Source organism: Xenopus laevis, chromosome 1S, assembly GCF_017654675.1.
Source record: "Xenopus laevis strain J_2021 chromosome 1S, Xenopus_laevis_v10.1, whole genome shotgun sequence".
In the NCBI taxonomy this organism is placed as follows: Eukaryota; Metazoa; Chordata; class Amphibia; order Anura; family Pipidae; genus Xenopus; species Xenopus laevis.
This window is the reverse complement of record NC_054372.1, coordinates 40,498,616-40,517,236: the sequence shown is the minus strand read 5'-3', so window position 1 is coordinate 40,517,236 and position 18,621 is coordinate 40,498,616.

Sequence of the window (18,621 nt, the reverse complement as noted above, 5' to 3'; positions counted from 1 at the left end):
CGATCAAAGGATTTTCATTCGATCGAATGATCGATCGAATGCCTTTTTATTCGATCAAAAACTTTAAAAAAAAGCCTATGGGACTTTCCCATAGGCTTTTAAAGCAATTCGTTAGGTAAAATCTGGCGAAGTAGGCAGTCGAATGATTTTTAAAAGAGACAGTACTTCGACTATCGAATGGGCGAATATTCGCAGCGTTTTTTCGCTCGATCTATTCGAATCATTCTACTCAGGCGAATTTACGCCAATTCGATAGTTGAGGAGCACAAAAAACTCTATTCATTCACCCGAGCTTAGTGAATGTGCCCCTAGGACTTTGTTTTAGTTTTTTGGAAACTGCAAGCTGGCATTATTTGTAAGACACAATTGGATTGTGATGGATGGTGCCATATATGCTGCTATGCTACATGACAACAAAGTTAAGAAACCTTAATCTATTGAAATCTATAGGGTACATAATACATAAAGTGACATATATACTGTGTCTATTGTATACAAACTGTATACAAAACAACAACACTTGTTCTTCTCTCCTAGTTTAATGTTCTGAGAGGTTTCTGATAGACGCCACATATTCTAGATGTCTTAATTACTGACACAGAGACCATATTTAGAATATAGAGGATGTTGATGGCCTTTATTGATAAGAATTGCTAAGGACGTCACATTTATTAGTAGATGTGTTCAAATGAATTAAAAGTACAATTGTACCACCCAGAATAATACTGTGGAACATTCAGTGTTTCAGTGGTGAATAATATTGGACCAGACAATGAAACTGAGCCAGTTCTACTACATTATAGGCCTAGTATAGCATAGGCAATAACAGACCCACTAATCTAACTTATGTTGTGCTATGCCAAAAATGTATCCACAGTAGTTTTGGCCCATATTTTCATAACAAAATAAGAAGAAATTACTCAACTGAGAGAAGAAATAGAGATAAAAGGGGTACAATGCTACCACAAGAATAGTAATATACATCACAATCCATCAGTTTGTGTAGCGCTATATAAATAAAAATATACATACTTGTGAATTATAAGAGCTTCATATTTTAAACAAGACTGTAAGGTTTGCAGGGTGACAGGGAAGGGAATGGCTTCTGCAACAGCACTGCTAAAGTAGGGGATACATTAATAAATAATATCAATGTACATGATACAAGGAATTAGCAGTACTCTTTTACTCTATATTTTCTTCAGCTCTGTGCTGCCCTACTGATTTGTCACTAACTTATCTAAATAGCACCTAATGTTCGAATCTCAGTATTCATTCTCTCTCTCATCTACAGTAACTCATTTGTCACTGGTTAAAAAGTAGAGCTGCAGATGTCCAGGAACACTGGTCACATCTCAACTTTGAATTGCCCCAATCGCTTTCTGTTGTTTCTGAACCTAGAGCAAAAATGCTGCTATATCTATTTAAGGAAAAACAATCCCTGTTTTGTTTAACGGGTAAGGCATTTTTTAGCTGTATGCACATAATGGGTGGTATGATATATCTTAAATGGAAGTTTATGATGCCCCTATCCTATAATTTATTAGATTTCACTAAGTTGTATCTCTATAGTATATTAGACTTTTAAAGGAGAAGGAAACCTAGTCGGCGCAAAAACCCTCCCCCCTCCCGTGTGTTGCCCACCCTCCCTCCTCCCCCCTGGCCTACCCATCCCGCTGGGCAAATGCCCCTAACTTGTTACTTACCCTTCTGCGCAGGTCCAGTCTACGGAGTTCACCAACGCCATCTATTTCCAAGCGATCTTCTTCACAGATGAGGTTCAATTCGAGGAGGGAAATCTTTTCTTCTGATTCAATGAGAGATCTTAAACGGGAGTATAAAGTAAATGTAACAACTCAAATAAAACAAACGAAAACAAAATAGTAACTGTAATAAACACTGATAACATCAACAGAAAAAGAGATAAAATGTAACAAAAAGCATGTTAAAATGAATAGGAAAAAAGTCTGAGTCTCACCAAGATAGCAGTCTAAGTTGCATTAAACAAGTAGCAGCAAGAGTAAGGGGCAGATTTACTAAGTTCAAGTGAATTTTCGAAGTACAAAAAGTTCGAATTTCAAAGTAATTTTTTGGATACTTCGACCATCGAATAGGATACTATGACTTTGAATTTACTTCGACTTCGATTCGAAGTAAAAATCGTCCGAATGTTCGACCATTCGATAGTCAAAGTACTGTCTCTTTAAAAAAACTTCGACTTCATTACTGCCGAAGTGCTATGTTAGCCTATGGGGACCTGCCAGCGCATATTTCTAAGTTTTTGGGTTTCGAAGAAAGTATGATCAGAGTACGATCGTACGATCGTACTACAAATAGGATTCTATTCGATGGTCGAATTTCGAAGTAATTTCATCTTCGAAATTCGACCCTTGATAAATCTGCCCCTAAATGTCTGTGTAAAAGGAAAAACATCAGAAATGACGTGATTTCTGATTTCTTTTTAAAAAGGTGGTGGTTACAAAAGCTTTTACCTATGACTATGTGTGGAAACACACGAAATGCGTAAGGTGTTACTTGTAATGAAATAAAGAGTTTTTGCATGATAAACAGTGACAAAAGTTTTTCAAAATTGAATTTCATCTCAAATTGAATCTCTTCCATGAGTATTCATGGGATAAACCTTTTCCCCACTGAATTGAATCTGGACCAATGTTATAGTGCATATGTGTGTGGGTGGGAATAAGATCAGTTCTGTGTTGTCCGAGGTAAGTTTTAGAAAATGAAAGGACTTATTATACTGTAAAAAACACTATATTTAATTCAAGTATACAAATGAGATGTCTTGGAGTCATATTTGATTCTGCAATATCCAGTCAAATCCAGTTCTTCACAAAATCTTGCAGACTGCGTTTTAACAATTTAACTATATTGAAAGAGATCTATTGATTAATCTCCTCCCACCTAGACTATTGCAACATTCTGCTTATTTGCCTGCTAATCACTCATTAATTCTCCCTAGAATCAATCCCAAATTCCACCTCACTAGTCCAACCACCAATTTCCTACATTGGCTATGAATACATTCTCCCTATAAAGCTCTCAGTAACTGTGCTCCATCTTACATCCAGATATTCTCCAAATGCACCACTTTATTCTGCTAATGGCCTTAGACACTCTTAGACCTTCTTCTACCTAGTAACCATCTCACATGCACACCTACAGGTTTGACCAACACAGCTCCCTACCTGTTGAACTTACCTCCACAGCATCATACACTCCTCTGTTCTACAGAATGTTCAAACTTCCTTTATAACTCATCTCACTTTCCATCAGCCTTCTCACATCGTATTCTTCTGAGCCATTATCTCCTCACAGTCATAACACTGACAAGATTTCTCCAGCATACAATATACTTACCTACAACTGTATATTTTTGTACCTTGTGTTCCCACCCTATAGATTGTAAGTCCTTGTAGAAAGGACCATACGTATCTTAATATATCAGTTTGTTTGTCAAACATTATGTACAGAGTTGTGTGTGTCTGTGTTTTATAAATTATAATAAATTGCTAATAATTTTACCCTGTCTATTACATGGAGTTTATGGATAGAGAGGATCAATATTATCATTCAAATAGACTAGGGAGGCTATTGTTCTTTTGAAAAGATAGCTAAAACCCCAGTGAGAAAGCACTGCATGGCTGCAGGTTTTGACAGGGAAGCAGTAATTCTCTTTGCAAGACAAAGAAGCTGAATCTATGGAATATTAAAGTATCCAAATACTATGCCACTTAAAATGGGTTTGTGAGGCAGAAAATCTAATTGTTTGGAAGCAAGTAACCCTCTAATGGCAGCATGGATAAAAGCAAAATCCTTAACACAATGTTGATGTTGTTCCAGGAAGGGCCTGAGGGAAGGGAAGCCCATGTCCTATTAATATTGCACCCTTCAGACATTTGACTTTCTCCAGGTTAGAGCAAAAGAATGTTACAATTAACCCGTTCTATTTGTTTAAACATGCCAATACAAACATTTGAATCAAATATGCCTTGAGGAGTAACAAGTTAAGGAACTGAGCCCAATATGTTTCATCACTGAGAAATGGAGCAATTTGCTCCATGTGTATTAATGGTAAGCATTCTTCAGAAATTGTATGTCATAAATCATCAGAATTATTCCCACTATAACCTACTATTACTATCCAGACGCAATTCACCGCCCTGTATCTGCACAGCACATCGACCCTAACAGAAAATCTCCCTGTATTTTGTAAGCAAGTTCCAAATCCACATAAAGCAGTCACTTTCTGTTTCAATAGACAAATTAGAGATCATACTAATTCCACAATATCCACCAGCAGCTACAAATAATGGTAGTAACTATTTATAAAACTCTAAGCAATACACTTTTGGGTTGAAAAAATGACAGTACAAGCCAGATCTGGACTGGGAGTCAAAACAGGCCCTTGCGTTCCAAGTATAGAGAGGCCCAATCAGCTCCCTATCAGCCCACTAAATAGTGACTTTCTATGGCATTTTACAGCATACCCTCTGGCATTTGCCAGAACCCACAGATTGCCAGTCAGGGACTGGTCCAAGAATCAGTGACACATAAAAATGCAGAGAACTTTATCAGATAACAAGATAACAGATAACAAGATATTTCAGCTGGACTCTTAAGGTGGCCATATACTATTAGATCTGCTCGTTCGGCGAGGTTGTAAGATGTGCCCAATAACAGAAGGAAGATATTGGGTTAATCCGAACTTCGGCCCTAGGGCTGAACGATCAGATTACAACTATGCGAATGGGTGCCTGGTTCGTAGGACCACATCAACTAGCAGATGAGGTCCTCGATCGAAGGAAGAATCAAACCTGCCCAATCAATATCTTGCCACATTTTGGCCTGATATCGATTGGGAAACCCATCGGAAGCCCCCACACACGGGCAGATAAGATGCTGAATCAGTCTGATATCTGCAGCTTTAATCTGCCCATGTATGGCCACCTTAAGACTGTAAGAAAGGCTGGGTGTCCCTTTTGATGTTGTTTAAGGCCTGTGTGGATATTAAATTAATATATATATATGCACGTATACACATATACATACATGACTTCAGTGAGAGAAAGAAAAAAACCCTCTTCTATCAAGTACTAAGAATGGTCTTTTAGAATCAATTCTCTTGATAATTCCAAAATCCACAACCACCGGCGTTATACTGATCAAATCAGACCTCAGTTCTAATCAAGTGGATAAATTGGAAGTTGTTATTTAAGGGTCTCACCCATGTACCTTAAATATAATCACATATACATACATATATGAATGCAAACCCTGGATATTTAGGCAGTCCAAAAACATATCTAAGCCCCCTTAAAAGCATTCAGGAAATATGTAAAATCTCCCAGCAGAGCATTCAAAGATTTCACCATCCTTATGGTGAAAAAACATTTATGTTGCTTCAGGGGTAAATGCCTTTCCCCCAGTCCTAAGGGGTTGTCCATTTATCCTTTGTTTATTTCTTTGTGGAAAAAGACTACTCTAATCAGTTGATGGGGCAAACTTTTCCACTTTGGGCTGGAGCTAATTCTAGACTAGTGTCACCATTGCTATTTTCCTAAAGGTAGAAAACGCTATCTGCTTTCTTCTGCCCAGTTTTTAGAATGGCCTGGCATCCGCCTGTCAGTGCATTTTTAGAATGAAAATGCATGCTTCAGTGTATGTAGAAATCTACATCAGAATACAGTTTCTCCATTGCAAAAAACACTAGACTTATGGGTGCGGGTAGGACAAGATCCCTACTCCCCATAAATCGAATTTACTTGGAGGCAGGAACTAATATGAGCGATCTAGAGTATAGGTGAAATAATAGAATCCACATTTTAAATTTCCCAGAGAACAGCACAAGATAAAATGCCTGGTAAATTCCTGGAGGATGTAAAATCCAGGGGAAAAAAGATGCCATTTGTCTTTATGAGACCACAAAAAAACAGATATGTAAAATAAAGGTTCTACTGTATTTTGGTATGGTACAAATTTAGGATGAAAATAATATTTAAGTTAATGTATGGGCTTGTTTACAATATATGGAATCTCTATATTATAAACAAAAGTGGGTGGTCAGATTAGCAAGGTGGCATTCAAAATCTACTATAGTCTACTAAAACATATGAGATCCAACATAACCCAATTTGGTTGCTAAATCAAAGTTGGAAGCACCTTAGAGATAATGGAAGGAAGGCCCAGGACTTGTGAGTGCTACTATACTGATCCAAGCTCTGCCATCCAATTTGCTCTACAGACACACTACATTTGCCATGAAACTGTACTTTGTAGTATGAACATGCCTTTCATCTACAGAAGACCTTACTGAGCAACATCAAATATATATTATAAATGCATTTCATTTGCTTTGAGATGGCTTTAGGCATCTTCTGGCATTACATAATTTTATGTTCAGATGCAGCTTACATTTTTCTGTATTTGAAGTATAAAAATGTTGATGACCCTGTGCCTCTCTGCCTCTCTTTCTTGTGGATGGTTTCACAGTCCTTTAATGCCCTGAACTATAGATAAGAATATTATCATGTATTTATATAGTGTCAACAAGTTATGCAGTGCTTTACCTTAGTTATAACAAACAGGGAATAAATGGTGGATAACAAACAAGGGTTTACAGAGTACAATAGGATTAGAGGGCCCTACACATGAGAGTTTAGAAACTAAAGGTTAGGGATCAATTGAGACATTAGGATTTTAGAAACAATTTTGTGATTTATGATACAGCAATGATTGATTAATTAAGGTACATTGAATAAGCTTCTTTAAACAGGTGGGTCTTTAAAGGGATCCTGTCATCAGAAAATAATGTTTTTTTTCAAAACGCATCAGTTAATAGTGCTACTCCAGCAGACTTCTGCACTGAAATCCATTTCTCAAAAGAGCAAACAGATTTTTTTATATTCAATTTTGAAATCTGACATGGGGCTAGACATTTTGTCAATTTCCCAGCTTCCCCTGGTCATGTGACTCGTGACTGCACTTTAGGAGAGAAATGCTTTCTGGCAGGCTGCTGTTTTTCCTTCTCAATGTAACTGAATGTGTCTCATGGGTTTTTACTATTGAGTGTTGTTCTTAGATCTACCAGGCAGCTGTTATCTTGTGTTAGGGAGCTGCTATCTGGTTATCTTCCCATTGTTCTTTTGTTTGGCTGCTGTGGGGGGGGGGGGAAAGGGAGGGGGTGATATCACTCCCACTTGCAGTACAGCAGTAAAGAGTGATTGAAGTTTATCAGAGCACAAGTCACATGACTTGGGGCAGCTGGGAAATTGACAATATGTCTAGCCCCATGTCAGATTTCAAAATTGAATATAAAAAAATCTGTTTGCTCTTTTGAGAAATGGATTTCAGTGCATAATTCTGCTGGAGCAGCACTATTAACTGATTCATTTTGAAAACAAAAAAATTTCCCATGACAGTATCCCTTTAAGGAGCGTTTGAAAGTTTGGAAAGAAGGAGAAAGTCTGACAGCTCAAGGCAGAGAGTTCCAGTGAAAAGCAGAAGCCCGAGAGAAGTCTTGTAGACGAGAATGGGCAGAAATGATCAGAGGAGAAGTGAGGCAAAGATCAGAAGCAGAGTGAAGGTTGCGTGAAGTAGTGTATTTGGAGATCAGAGATGAAATATAGGGAGGAGCTTTATTTTTAAGGGCATTGAATGTGAGTGTCAGTAATTTGAATTTGATTCTAGAGGAGATTGGGAGCCAGCGAAGGGACATGCATATGGGAGCAGCTGATGCCTGTGTGGTGGAATGAAAGGTGGTGTTATTTACTGTGAGTGAAATCTGAGGGACAGAATATCCTCACATATTTCAGTCTGCAGTTAATGTCAGAAAACAGACACTAACAGGACTGTTTACAACCAGGTGTGATGTTTAGCAAATGTTATTTTATTATATCATATTTAATAGCAGGGACATCCATAATGATAAATCAGACCGCTGGAAACCACCACCAGACATCAGCTTGGAAAATAAGAAAACCCGTCTGTGATTCTGACGCTGGCATTACACATTAAGGGGCACATTTACAAAGCTCGAGTGAAGGATTCGAATTAAAAAAACTTCGAATTTCGAAGTGTTTTTTGGGCTACTTCGACCATCGAATGGGCTAGTTCGACCTTCGACTACGAATCGAACGATTCGAAGTAAAAATCGTTCAACTATTCGACCATTCGATAATCGAAGTACTGTCTCTTTAAGAAAAACTTCGACCCCCTAGTTCGGCAGCTAAAAGCTACCGAACTCAATGTTAGCCTATGGTGAAGGTCCCCATAGGCTTGCCTGTGTTTTTCCTTCGATCGTTGTATTAAAATCCTTTGAATCGTTCGATTCGAAGGATTTAATCGTTCGATCGAACGAATAATCCTTCGATCGTTCGATCGTAGGATTAGCGCTAAAACGTTCGACTTCGATATTCGAAGTCGAACGATTTTAGTTCCTAGTCGAATATCGAGGGTTAATTAACCCTCGATATTCGACCCTTAGTAAATCTGCCCCCAAATGTGCATTAAGCTTGAAGTGTTTGGGTTCCCAAATAATTCCTTGTGAATGTGTAGTGCCTTTTAAGGTTTATGTTGACCCTACTAGAAAGACAAAAAAAGCCTTACCCTTGACTCTGCACAATTCTTTAGTACACCTGAGAATGCTGACGACCTCTGGCCATGTTTGTTCACACTTCAATAAAGGAGCATAAAAATAATCTTTTGGCATTCCACTAACTGTTCCTTCCGAATCGATGACTGAAAACTCCTTAAGGCAAACTAACACTAACATGCCTTCACTCATTTGAAGCAACATTTACTAATAAACATGAATAAATACTGTATGTGAAATTTGTTATTCTAAAATCAGCAACTACACCCATATTTTAGTTATGGATTCATCATGCAGTCCCATTCATGTAGGTTATTGCCCCCACTGCATGTACATTGTATGGAACTTACACTGTAAGCTACTCTGGACAAGGAATAATGTGAAGGATAAACAATATATAAGCACTATATAAATAATTAATAACAATTACAGGTGTGGTAACTGTTTTCCAGAATGCTCTGGACCTGGGGTTTTCCAGGTAAGGGGCCTTTATACCTTAAGTATACTAAAAATCATTTAAACATGAACTAAACACCATTGCATTATTTTGCCTCTAGTAAGGATTAATTATATCTTAGTTGGGATCATTTACAAGGGATAAGAGAAAAAGTTAATTCTTTTTTAAAAGTTGTAATTATTTGAATAAAATGGGGTCTATGGGAGATGGACTTTCTTTAATTCAGAGCTTTCTGGATAATGGGTTTCTGGATATCGGATTCCATACTGTATATATACATAATTGTATGTAATTATATTTCAGGTATAGCAATCTGTTGAAGAATAAGTAGGTGTTAAGAATAGTAGTGTGTAAAGGATCAGTTTATGAAATATAAAGGCCCTGACCTGTGAATAGGCAGAATAGGCATCAAAGATATAGACCTAGGGTGTCAGGCACCTTCAAATATAACCAGGGTCTCAGACCACTCCCTGCTTGAAGAAATTGGCGCTGCCCCTGACCTCCCTGATGGGTTCAGGCCGACATCGCACTTGTGGGTCACAGACAGGTTTGGGTTGAGCTCTTCTCCCCACCCGCGTCCTAACACTGCCGGTTGGTAACAGTAGGGGTTTCTTTTGGTTTTAGAGTAACCGTTTAGAATAAATCAGAAGCAAGTTCTAAAAACAGTACAGTGGCATACATAACCTCTATGAGGTGGTCAGATGTAAGAACGACATATGTGAGTACAAATATGAGCCAAATGGATATACTGAACTTTCCTAATAATAAGACTTGAGTTCAGTTTTTATTCATTTTACAATGTTGGTCTTCATTCCCATAGGTACAGTTTCACTGGAAAATGTCACGCATAGAACCAAACAGCATGGCAAACAATTTGTCAAAAAAACGCTGCATATATGTACAAACATGATGCCTAATGAAACGTCTGAGTTGGTAGACTTACCGGGGACTAGTTCAAAGCCATCCCTTTCATTTGAGAGGACCTGTATCCTTTCTTTTAATAGTTATGTGTCAGGTCTGCCAGACATGCATGAGCTACAAAGGCAACATTTCCTTTAGTGATGTCCCTTAGGGATGTCTGACAGACCTGGCAGTTGAGAACTGGCACTCTCTTAGCTTATGTACTGACTGATGGAAGCAAGGTGTTGTACCATGTTAGCCAGTCACAAAGTAACAGGGTATTACTTTTGAAATGAAAACAGAAGTGATGTGAAGGTGATACCTTATTAGCTAACCAAGCTGCTTGCAATGAAGCTATGGCCGTTTATGTACATTCTATTTTTATTTGTCACTTGATTTACATTCAGAATTCTGTCAATATTTAGTCAAGGAAGTCATTGTTTCTCCCATGCTCAATAATGACTTCCTTGACTGAAATTTGAGCCTATTTCTGGATTTTAATGTTATTTTAATGGCATTGTCCCGCACCATGATAAATTCACAGTGATGGAGGTAAGTATTTTTGTTAATTGGTGTGGATTTGTTAATGTAGTCAATAAGGTGCATATTTATCAAGGGTCGAATTGAAAAAACTTTGAAATTCGAATTCAAAAAGACCAACCGAAATTAAGTTGAAGTTTTTTTGGGTTGAATAGGTCCGTTTTCGATCGAATAGGTCCATATTCGGCCAAATTCGAATCATTCAAGTAATAGCGCATAAAAAAAAACTTTGATTTTTCAAAGTCCACCAATTGACTCCAAATAGGTTCTAGGAGGTCTCTCATAGGCTAAAACAGTCAATAGGCAGGTTTTAGATGGCGAATGGTCGAAGTCAAATTTTTTAACAGACAGTACATGATAAATTTCGATATTTGAATTTTCACATTTTTTTCAAATTCGAATCGAATTTGGACTACAAAGTACACAAAGGGGCATATTTATCAAGGTTTGAATTTCAAAATTGAAAAAACGTCGAAATTTTAATTCAAAAAGACCAACCGAAATTAAGTCTAAGTTTTTTTTGGTCGAATAGGTTCGTTTTCAATCGAATATGTTCGTATTCGGCCAAATTCGAATCGTACAAATTGAAGGAATAACACATTTGATCGAATTCGGCGGAATGCGGACTTATTTGAACGAAAACGGATATATTCGACCCAAAAAAACTTTGACTTAATTTCAGTTGGTCATTTTGAATTCGAATTTCAAAGTTCTTTCAATTCGAAATTCGACCCTTGATAAATATGCCCCCACAAGATAAATTTTGATATTCAAACGTCCTAATTTTTTTCTAATTCAAATCGAATTTGGACTATTCCTTTGTCGAAGTACACAAAAAATAGCTTGAAAATTCTAATTTTTTTCATTCGAAAATTCACCTTGACCTTTGATAAATCTGCCCCAAAGTACACAAAAAATAACTCGAAATACAAATTTTTTTCTTTTGAAAATTCACCTCGACCTTTGATAAATCTGCCCCTAAATATTATGTTGTACTGCCAGTCCAACTATCAGGATACCGCTATCTAAACTGCTCTGTTTGAAGGGATTGGGGGTACATACTGCGTATGTCCCATATATTTCATGTTACTTGGTTATTTAAAAATGTAAGCAAACCAAAATTATTTTTGGAAATTTATTCCCCTTCCTACAAATGTAAACATTATGTCAAAATTGACTAATAATAGAAAATGGCAGGTTAGAATTCTTGCTGTTATCGAGTTCCTGTTAAAATCTCCCTACATCATTTTCATAACTGGAGATATGATGAATAACCTACACGAAGGATGGAATGAATTCCAAAAATTGTGTTTCCACATGTTTCAAATAAGCTGTAAGCTGAAATAAAGTATAAGGACTTAACAGGACAGTTCCGATATGGGTTGATAACCTAGTGCAGAACAGGGATTTACTTGTTATAGATAGGTTTGATCTTAAAGAACTTTAAAGAAATAATAAACATCTTAAAGCAATTTATTCATCTACATGTTACCTTCATCCTATAGTAGCCACCACTCAGCCTGAACGGCAGCTCCATACAGTATCAGTCAAATGGAGCCTTCCTTATCAAAAGGACTCCCAGTGCACCATATTGGGTAAGGAATGCAGATCTGGTGTTCATCAAAGCTATCTTTTCCTTAGATTTGTACAAATCCCTAACTTGACCTAGAATCCTCTAAGGAGGAACCTACCCAGAAATGACAATCAAAGATCAATTGTTCAAAGGCCATAAACAGAAACTATATTTGAAACGAAGCTTGCTAAAGAAGTGATGGCATTCTCACTTTGGTCAACTCTTTTACATTATCTCAGTGGTTTTCTTTTTTGAGGCAAACTTCCCTTTTAGGTCCAAAATTTGGTTTAGTCCCCCTTAGCTTATAACAAGCATTCAGCTATAGTTCTAAGAATATCTAGAGAAGCAAATGCATTTCAACACTAATTAACCTTCATGCTGGGTTTCCAGAAGTACCAGGGAATTAGGCTTTTTATTCCCCCCAAATATCACCCTAACAGACATTCAGGTTAAGCCATCTAAGTCACTGTTATGAGCCCCTGCTGGGAACCACTGCATTTTCTGCACTTTTATCCCAAGTGTGGGATATATTTATAATCTACAGTTTGGTTATTTCTCTGTGGGACCAAACTGTAAATGTTATAGTTATAAACAGTGTACTCCTCCATCATTACAAACCTTAGAGAACCGTGACCTGTATATGTATGTGTCCTGTATCTGGTCCCATGACTCCTGGGTGACATAATATCTTTAAAAAATTACAGTAGGGGGTACATTATCCACTATTTATATATTTACCATAAATCCACATGAGCAAAAAATTTAATTTATCACTATATATATATATATATATATATATATATATATATATATATATATATATATAGATATATATATATATCTATATATACACACACACACACACCGGTATTGGATCCGGAAACCCATTATCCAGATAGTCCGTCTCCCATGTACTTCATTATAAGCAAATAATTAAAAAATTTTAAAAATGTTGTAATAAAACAGTACCTTGTACTAGTGATAGGCAAATAAATTTGCCAGACGAGAATTTGCAGCAAATTTCCACGTTTCGCCGCCGGCGAATACATTCGCAAAACTGCAGCAAAAATTTGATGGTGTCAAAAAATTTTGGATGTGCGTCAGATTCCGTCAAAACTGCCGTGCACCAACATTATTTGGACGCCCACTGACTTTAACGCCAGTGTCATAATTTGCGTTACATGATTTTTCACTGAAAATTTGCAAATTTTTCGGCAAGCGAAATGGGACAAATTCACCCATCACTACGTTGTACTTGATCCAAACCTAAATATAATTAATCCTTACTGGAAGCAGCCTGCCTATTGGGTTTATTTAATGTTTACATGATTTTTTTGTAGATTTAAGGTATGGGGATCCAAATTACAGAAAGCTCCCTTATCCAAAACCCCCAGGACTCTGTATATCAGGTCCAATACCTGTATACATAATATCATGCATAAAGCATATCCAAAGGCTGCAGAAGTTCCTTTTATGATATAATTGACCTTACACAAACCCCAAAAAAGCACACATAGACTTGGAACTAAGAGACCAACAAATACTAAACCTAATTATTATTTTTTTTTTTAATCCTAACAACAGTTAATGGGTTCTGCACAGGCAGCAATTAAAATCGAGTATGCTTGGGAATATGTCACTAGAGTCTTCAAAATAGGACAGAAACTAAACATACCATCAGGGATTGAATTTCACAACATCAATCTACAATGGGAACAGCCCTTACTTTACCCATTGATGTAGATCTTATGAAGTGCATCACTCAGTGCAACAATTAAAGTTCAGGTTATTGAAGCCATAAAATTTCCATGCAGAGGTAACATGGAACTACATAATTAATGATTAAAAGAAACTAATTCTGAACCAATACAAAAACGCAGTTATTAAACATACAAGTCATTTTTACCTACACCATACAATGTTTTTTGATTATCATCATGAAGGTTGTACATGAAATATATAGTTATATATGATTTAATCAGTGCTCTTCTGTGTTTGCACTTGGAGCCACTGCATTGGCCTGGGCGCTGGTACCCGGAACAGATTCTGGAGTCGAAAGCATTCTTGCACTTGAATATGGGAGAAATGTATTTTGCCTCCAATATCACCATGAGATTTTTGAGTTACAAATCTTACCTTGTATTGTTTCCAAACAGGCCAAGCCTGTGGAGCCAAAGAGTTATCATACAAGGGGACATACACGTGAATGGCCAGCTTTGTATTTTTCTGTTTGCTCGGGGTTACCATCTGAAAACCTGTCAGTGGTTCACAGTCACAACCCCCATAGGAGTTGTAGCTTACTCACAACATATGCAGATGTTTCCATGAATAAACCCAGCTCCCAGCAGACCACAGAACTTCATGAGCTATAACATTATCTGCCATCTTTTCTAACATCCAGATGGGACATTTTTGTCATGCTTCCTAAAGTTTTCTATCTTATTGAATTTCATTAATTGTTTGTTTTACAATGAACTGCAATTAATTAACTCACAAACCCTCGTTCCAGCACAATCCCTATGTGGACAATGGCACCATGGTTTCTTCTGTAACTGCCTGCTTATTTCATTATACATAACAATACAGGGAAGAAGAAATGCAATTCAGACTGATTTCCAGGCTCTAAATCCAGGACATTGTTTTTAGGGTATTTCTAGCACCTGCAGACCACTGGAGATTTCTTTTCGACTGTTTTCGCACCTACACACACATGCCAGTATGGTACATTTTCATTTAAAAGTGCATATAATGGATATGCTAATTCAATACAGTATGTTTTTGGTTTATTGCCAATCTGCTAAGGATTTGTAAAGTCTGTTCACCTTTAAATTAATTTAATTTAATTTAATATGTAGAGAATGATATTCTGAGACAATTTGCAATTGGTTTTCATTTTTTATTGTGTGTGGTTTTTGAGTTATTTAGATTTTTATCCAGCAGCTCTGCAGTTTGCAATTTCAGCAGACCAAATTACCCTAGCAACCATGCACTAATTTGAATAAAAGACTGGAATATGAATAGGAGAGGTCTGAATAGAAAGATTAGTACAGGCATGGGACCTGTTATCCAGAATGCTCGGGACCTGGGGGTTTCCGGATAACAGATCTTTCCGTAATTTGGGTCTTCATACCTTAAGTCTACTAGAAATTCATTTAAAAATTAGATAAACCCAATAGGCTGGTTTTGCTTCCAATAAGGATTAATTACATCTTAATTGGGATCAAGTACAAGGTTCTGTTTTATTATTACAGAGAAAAATTTGGATAAAATGGATTCTATGCGAGGCAGCCATTCCATAATTTGGAGTTTTCTGGATATCGGGTTTCCGGATAAGGGATCCTAAACCTGTAATAAAAAGTAGCAATAACAATAAATTTGTAGCCTTACAGAGGATTTGTCAGTGACCCCATTTGAAAGCTATAAAGAGTAAAAAAAAAAGGCAAAAAGTCAAAAACTGTAAAATAAAAATAATAAAGACCAGCTGCAAAGTTGCTAGGAATTGGCCATTGTATAATATACTAAAAGTTATCTCAAAGGTGAACCACCCCTTTATCTGCAAACCTTTATGTTAGGTGAGAGGAGACCAGGTCAACCCACAGCTTTAAAGAGGTAGAAATTGGGGCAACTCTCTCTCCCCCCCCACCGTGGCCCATACATAATGGCACAGCAGTGGGAGATTCGACTGCTAGAGGATAACATTGTGAGGCCTAATTATTAAAGTTCTTTTTTAATTTGAATAAACATGAAAATGAACCAAACTTGAATGGTAACTTATTTATTAAAAATGTAAAATAAAAAAAACTTGATCAAATAAAGCAGTGAAAAAAATCTCGAATGCATTGAATCATATAGCTCTAGAAATTCTCAAAAAAAATCAAAAAGTTGTAAAAACTGCAGTGGAAAAGAACACTTACATTTTGCCTAGGACAACTCCCATACATGAACTTGCAAGCTTTCAGATGCTGATTTATTCTAATCTTTTGCACATATTAATATCAAACATTCAAATTCAACATCATGAGCTTTAGCTTCACTTTGAATTTTTAATAAAAAAGTTGCCTCACGAGGAAACTTCGGGCGACATCCCGCCGACGATTTACATTCTAGCCAGTGGGAGGCAGTTCGAGGAGATTAGTCGCCCCGAAGAAGACAAGATTTGACAACTAAGCTCCCCGAATCTGAATGTGTACCCTGACCCTTAAGGTCCTATTTAAAACAGTGCCATAAAGTGTTTGTCCCTGGGTTTCAGATTCTATAAGAACAGAGGCACACGCTGCAATTCTGGGAGATTAGTCGCCCGACGACAAATCACCTCTTCTTCGGGGCGACTAATCTCCCCGAAATGCCTCCCCTTCCTTCCCGCCGGTTAGAATGAAAATCGCCGTCGGGGTGGCACTCGGAGCGCTTTGTTTTTTCCGAAGTGCCAAAGTGAGGCATGAAACGCGTCAGGTGACTAGACACAGCATGGTTTAGTTAAAGGTCTCTAGAGTGATACCTGCTCATGTTTTTAATGATTACTTGGTAATAAAGTTTTTTCATTAATTTTTGGTTGTAAAAGGCTCCCGTCAATTTACTTTCTATTGGGACACAGCAGATTCTGTCTGGAATGGAGTCCAGTCGACGGGCAGCCACCACGAGGGTAATTATAAGACCATCTATATGTAAGTGCCTTCAATGTACACTCTGAGTGCCACCCCGCTGGCGATTTACATTCTAGCTTTTTTGGGAGATTAGTTGCCCTGAAGAAGAGGAGATTTGGCGCTGGGCAACTAATCTCCCCAAATATAAGCGTGTAGCCTGACCCTAACAATAACCCCCTAATATACTATTATATTAAATTAAAGGGTAATAACCCTGCAAACAGAGGAACTGTGAAGATGTTTATAACTGCCAGCAAACAGATCACCTACATCTTATATAATGGATATATGTTGTTCTGCCATTTCTTCAGACTATAAAATACTTTTTATTATTAGAATGTACATGGGGCCAACTAATCATTAAGTAATGATTTCCTGGGGGGTAACTTTTTTCAAAGGTTTTTTTTTTTTTTTATCAGCACAGGAATATTATTTAATAGAAAGTTGTAGGGATTAAGTGATTTAACAATTACATCTTAGTGCTTTTGAAAATGAAATGAATTGCTAGTAAATCATGGAGGATGTGCATTAATCAGTGCTTCTAATTTCTGACGGCTAGACGTGCCATTAAATATACAAGTACAAATGGAAAACATTAAGCATGAGTTTGCCCAAGGGTTATTGGTTGGACCAATCTCATCTGGCTGATTTAGGTAAGGATCCAATGCCTTCACTCTTATTACAATTTGCCAGTTTTAGAAAGAGTTTTTCCTTGTGCTAATGGAGAAATTGTTTCAACCACTATTTGTGGAGATCCATAGAGTTATGCTCCTTACTTAAAAAGATCAGACCATTTTTCAGTAGGGGTCCTTTATGACTGCAAGTGCAGTTGCTTTTCCCCCATAGGCAGTTGCTCATAAAACCTCTTTTAAAGCAACTTGAGTCAAATTGCTCTCCTTGCAGCTCTGTATAGTTGCGCTCGCAGCCTCTGCCTGCCTCCTGTTCCTAATCAAGTGCTGCTGAACCTACTGATGCAGGGTTATCCCAGGACTATAACCATTTCCAGACTAGGCAGAAGTTCCAGGATTTTGGGATCTAAAGAATTGGGAGCGCACACTTCACTCTCTGCTCGAACATTGGAAATTATGCCTACAGGACTTTTTTAAAACTTTTTTTAAGCACAACTGCATTGTGCTGATGTAGAAATATACTTCATTCACTTTGATGCATCAGCTGCAAGACGCAACTCCCTCTGGCATGTGCAATGCTGGCAATGTTGGAATTCTAGAAATGTGGCAATTGCACTTTGCTCACTGCATTTGTAAGTGACCCCTAGTTTGTCTTTAATTAGTTTTGAATCAAAAATAGCACCTATTTCCAACAAAGACGGGAACTGTCTCTTTAAAATGAGGTGAGGACCCAGCAGCATTAGCGTGTTTGCAGGGTAGTGAGAGAGCAGGTGCAGAAGGTGTTGCTTCAAGTGACTAATGAATTCAAATTTTTTGTGTGTGCAAAGTGTTATATAATTAGGGAAAAGCCAATATCATTCTTTAGAATTTTCCCAGGTTAAAACCACAGAAGAATAATACAACAGCAGTTAAATAACCCTAGTGCATGTGAAAAGGAAATGATTGTGCACTCCTCGTGTTTACTTAGGAATATGGATTATAGAGATGGGGCTGTTACTTCACAGCATACTAAACAATGGAGCTGTTAAGCCTATTTTTTAGAAGTGTGGAAAGTCAACTTATTGGTTAAACGTATTGGCTATGGTTAACAAAGTGCAGCAATGAATGCCTCTAGGCGGAATACAGCTCACTGGAGTCTACCCAATTCATTCCCAGGAGTCAAATGGGTTAGTTCTGATTTGTGCTGCAGATTAAGTACCTGTCTTTCAATAGAGATATATAACAATAAGCATTTCCCCTTGTTTAAAGAACGAGAAATGTCTGCAACGTTC